Genomic DNA, 5000 nt, shown 5'->3' with positions numbered 1-5000 from the left:
GGAGGCAGGCAGGGCTGATGGCTGAGGCCGGGTGGAGGCCACCCGCGGCCGGGAAAGTCAAAAGTCCCGTTGTGTGGAAGTCTATGAGGTCAGATTCGGCCGCCTTACCGGGCCTGCGGTTGATGGTTTCCCGCTTGGGCAAGCGAGTCGGCCCGGCAAAGTGGCCACTTGCATTTTCTGGCAAGTGTCTGCGAACAACGTTAATGAGTTGAACCTCGGCAATTGTCGGAAGTCCCGATGAAGAAATGAAAATGCCCCTTTTGCGGGGATTTGGATGCTCATGGCCGGCAGCAGGTGGCCCGACGCCCCGCCAACTTGACACTTGTCATTTCTGTCCTTGGGGGTTGGCGGGGTATCTGCACAGAGGTAGGAGGTGGCAGAATCGAGACTTGGTGAGTTTTCCAAACAAACGTCTCGAGCCTCCAGGTCTGCAGAGACCGACCAGGGCTGCCGCCCAACCGACTATTCACCCTTTTTGGGCGGGAATTTATTCCCTTTTTGCCCATTTTTCGGGTTTTTGGTCGGGCTTCAAAAGCGGCTGCCCGAGGCCTGGCAGAGGCCGGGGCATGGGCCCCGATCGCGCCAGGCGGCTCGCGCGACCCGATTAGGCCCCGAAAGGAGTCGGGAAATCGGCAGACCTTGCCGAGTTCAGCCCGCGGTGGCGGGGGGCAGGTCGGTTCGGCTCAAATCATTAACCAAAGCCGAGACTTGGTCTCGCTGGCGCAACCGAAGTGCCAGGCTGGATAACTCATTAACCAGAAGGCGGCTGGAGGCAGGCAGGGCTGATGGCTGAGGCCGGGTGGAGGCCACCCGCGGCCGGGAAAGTCAAAAGTCCCGTTGTGTGGAAGTCTATGAGGTCAGATTCGGCCGCCTTACCGGGCCTTCGGTTGATGGTTTCCCGCTTGGGCAAGCGAGTCGGCCCGGCAAAGTGGCCACTTGCATTTTCTGGCAAGTGTCTGCGAACAACGTTAATGAGTTGAACCTCGGAAATTGCCGGAAGTCCCGATGAAGAAATGAAAATGCCCCTTTTGCGGGGATTTGGATGCTCATGGCCGGCAGCAGGTGGCCCGACGCCCCGCCAACTTGACACTTGTCATTTCTGTCCTTGGGGGTTGGCGGGGTATCTGCACAGAGGTAGGAGGTGGCAGAATCGAGACTTGGTGAGTTTTCCAAACAAACGTCTCGAGCCTCCAGGTCTGCAGAGACCGACCAGGGCTGCCGCCCAACCGACTATTCACCCTTTTTGGGCGGGAATTTATTCCCTTTTTGCCCATTTTTCGGGTTTTTGGTCGGGCTTCAAAAGCGGCTGCCCGAGGCCTGGCAGAGGCCGGGGCATGGTCCCCGATCGCGCCAGGCGGCTCGCGCGACCCGATTAGGCCCCGAAAGGAGTCGGGAAATCGGCAGACCTGCCCGAGTTCAGCCCGGGGGGGGCGGGGGGCAGGTCGGTTCGGCTCAAATCATTAACCAAAGCCGAGACTTGGTCTCGCTGGCGCAACCGAAGTGCCAGGCTGGATAACTCATTAACCAGAAGGCGGCTGGAGGCAGGCAGGGCTGATGGCTGAGGCCGGGTGGAGGCCACCCGCGGCCGGGAAAGTCAAAAGTCCCGTTGTGTGGAAGTCTATGAGGTCAGATTCGGCCGCCTTACCGGGCCTTCGGTTGATGGTTTCCCGCTTGGGCAAGCGAGTCGGCCCGGCAAAGTGGCCACTTGCATTTTCTGGCAAGTGTCTGCGAACAACGTTAATGAGTTGAACCTTGGAAATTGCCGGAAGTCCCGATGAAGAAATGAAAATGCCCCTTTTGCGGGGATTTGGATGCTCATGGCCGGCAGCAGGTGGCCCGACGCCCCGCCAACTTGACACTTGTCATTTCTGTCCTTGGGGGTTGGCGGGGTATCTGCACAGAGGTAGGAGGTGGCAGAATCGAGACTTGGTGAGTTTTCCAAACAAACGTCTCGAGCCTCCAGGTCTGCAGAGACCGACCAGGGCTGCCGCCCAACCGACTATTCACCCTTTTTGGGCGGGAATTTATTCCCTTTTTGCCCATTTTTCGGGTTTTTGGTCGGGCTTCAAAAGCGGCTGCCCGAGGCCTGGCAGAGGCCGGGGCATGGGCCCCGATCGCGCCAGGCGGCTCGCGCGACCCGATTAGGCCCCGAAAGGAGTCGGGAAATCGGCAGACCTTGCCGAGTTCAGCCCGCGGTGGCGGGGGGCAGGTCGGTTCGGCTCAAATCATTAACCAAAGCCGAGACTTGGTCTCGCTGGCGCAACCGAAGTGCCAGGCTGGATAACTCATTAACCAGAAGGCGGCTGGAGGCAGGCAGGGCTGATGGCTGAGGCCGGGTGGAGGCCACCCGCGGCCGGGAAAGTCAAAAGTCCCGTTGTGTGGAAGTCTATGAGGTCAGATTCGGCCGCCTTACCGGGCCTTCGGTTGATGGTTTCCCGCTTGGGCAAGCGAGTCGGCCCGGCATAGTGGCCACTTGCATTTTCTGGCAAGTGTCTGCGAACAACGTTAATGAGTTGAACCTCGGAAATTGCCGGAAGTCCCGATGAAGAAATGAAAATGCCCCTTTTGCGGGGATTTGGATGCTCATGGCCGGCAGCAGGTGGCCCGACGCCCCGCCAACTTGACACTTGTCATTTCTGTCCTTGGGGGTTGGCGGGGTATCTGCACAGAGGTAGGAGGTGGCAGAATCGAGACTTGGTGAGTTTTCCAAACAAACGTCTCGAGCCTCCAGGTCTGCAGAGACCGACCAGGGCTGCCGCCCAACCGACTATTCACCCTTTTTGGGCGGGAATTTATTCCCTTTTTGCCCATTTTTCGGGTTTTTGGTCGGGCTTCAAAAGCGGCTGCCCGAGGCCTGGCAGAGGCCGGGGCATGGTCCCCGATCGCGCCAGGCGGCTCGCGCGACCCGATTAGGCCCCGAAAGGAGTCGGGAAATCGGCAGACCTGCCCGAGTTCAGCCCGGGGGGGGCGGGGGGCAGGTCGGTTCGGCTCAAATCATTAACCAAAGCCGAGACTTGGTCTCGCTGGCGCAACCGAAGTGCCAGGCTGGATAACTCATTAACCAGAAGGCGGCTGGAGGCAGGCAGGGCTGATGGCTGAGGCCGGGTGGAGGCCACCCGCGGCCGGGAAAGTCAAAAGTCCCGTTGTGTGGAAGTCTATGAGGTCAGATTCGGCCGCCTTACCGGGCCTTCGGTTGATGGTTTCCCGCTTGGGCAAGCGAGTCGGCCCGGCAAAGTGGCCACTTGCATTTTCTGGCAAGTGTCTGCGAACAACGTTAATGAGTTGAACCTTGGAAATTGCCGGAAGTCCCGATGAAGAAATGAAAATGCCCCTTTTGCGGGGATTTGGATGCTCATGGCCGGCAGCAGGTGGCCCGACGCCCCGCCAACTTGACACTTGTCATTTCTGTCCTTGGGGGTTGGCGGGGTATCTGCACAGAGGTAGGAGGTGGCAGAATCGAGACTTGGTGAGTTTTCCAAACAAACGTCTCGAGCCTCCAGGTCTGCAGAGACCGACCAGGGCTGCCGCCCAACCGACTATTCACCCTTTTTGGGCGGGAATTTATTCCCTTTTTGCCCATTTTTCGGGTTTTTGGTCGGGCTTCAAAAGCGGCTGCCCGAGGCCTGGCAGAGGCCGGGGCATGGGCCCCGATCGCGCCAGGCGGCTCGCGCGACCCGATTAGGCCCCGAAAGGAGTCGGGAAATCGGCAGACCTTGCCGAGTTCAGCCCGCGGTGGCGGGGGGCAGGTCGGTTCGGCTCAAATCATTAACCAAAGCCGAGACTTGGTCTCGCTGGCGCAACCGAAGTGCCAGGCTGGATAACTCATTAACCAGAAGGCGGCTGGAGGCAGGCAGGGCTGATGGCTGAGGCCGGGTGGAGGCCACCCGCGGCCGGGAAAGTCAAAAGTCCCGTTGTGTGGAAGTCTATGAGGTCAGATTCGGCCGCCTTACCGGGCCTTCGGTTGATGGTTTCCCGCTTGGGCAAGCGAGTCGGCCCGGCAAAGTGGCCACTTGCATTTTCTGGCAAGTGTCTGCGAACAACGTTAATGAGTTGAACCTCGGCAATTGCCGGAAGTCCCGATGAAGAAATGAAAATGCCCCTTTTGCGGGGATTTGGATGCTCATGGCCGGCAGCAGGTGGCCCGACGCCCCGCCAACTTGACACTTGTCATTTCTGTCCTTGGGGGTTGGCGGGGTATCTGCACAGAGGTAGGAGGTGGCAGAATCGAGACTTGGTGAGTTTTCCAAACAAACGTCTCGAGCCTCCAGGTCTGCAGAGACCGACCAGGGCTGCCGCCCAACCGACTATTCACCCTTTTTGGGCGGGAATTTATTCCCTTTTTGCCCATTTTTCGGGTTTTTGGTCGGGCTTCAAAAGCGGCTGCCCGAGGCCTGGCAGAGGCCGGGGCATGGTCCCCGATCGCGCCAGGCGGCTCGCGCGACCCGATTAGGCCCCGAAAGGAGTCGGGAAATCGGCAGACCTGCCCGAGTTCAGCCCGGGGGGGGCGGGGGGCAGGTCGGTTCGGCTCAAATCATTAACCAAAGCCGAGACTTGGTCTCGCTGGCGCAACCGAAGTGCCAGGCTGGATAACTCATTAACCAGAAGGCGGCTGGAGGCAGGCAGGGCTGATGGCTGAGGCCGGGTGGAGGCCACCCGCGGCCGGGAAAGTCAAAAGTCCCGTTGTGTGGAAGTCTATGAGGTCAGATTCGGCCGCCTTACCGGGCCTTCGGTTGATGGTTTCCCGCTTGGGCAAGCGAGTCGGCCCGGCAAAGTGGCCACTTGCATTTTCTGGCAAGTGTCTGCGAACAACGTTAATGAGTTGAACCTTGGAAATTGCCGGAAGTCCCGATGAAGAAATGAAAATGCCCCTTTTGCGGGGATTTGGATGCTCATGGCCGGCAGCAGGTGGCCCGACGCCCCGCCAACTTGACACTTGTCATTTCTGTCCTTGGGGGTTGGCGGGGTGCCCGGAGATTTTCGGGAACACGATTTTCAGAACA

This window comes from Pristiophorus japonicus, unplaced genomic scaffold (assembly GCF_044704955.1).
Source record: "Pristiophorus japonicus isolate sPriJap1 unplaced genomic scaffold, sPriJap1.hap1 HAP1_SCAFFOLD_1635, whole genome shotgun sequence".
Taxonomy (NCBI): Eukaryota; Metazoa; Chordata; class Chondrichthyes; family Pristiophoridae; genus Pristiophorus; species Pristiophorus japonicus.
This window is presented reverse-complemented; position numbering follows the sequence as displayed.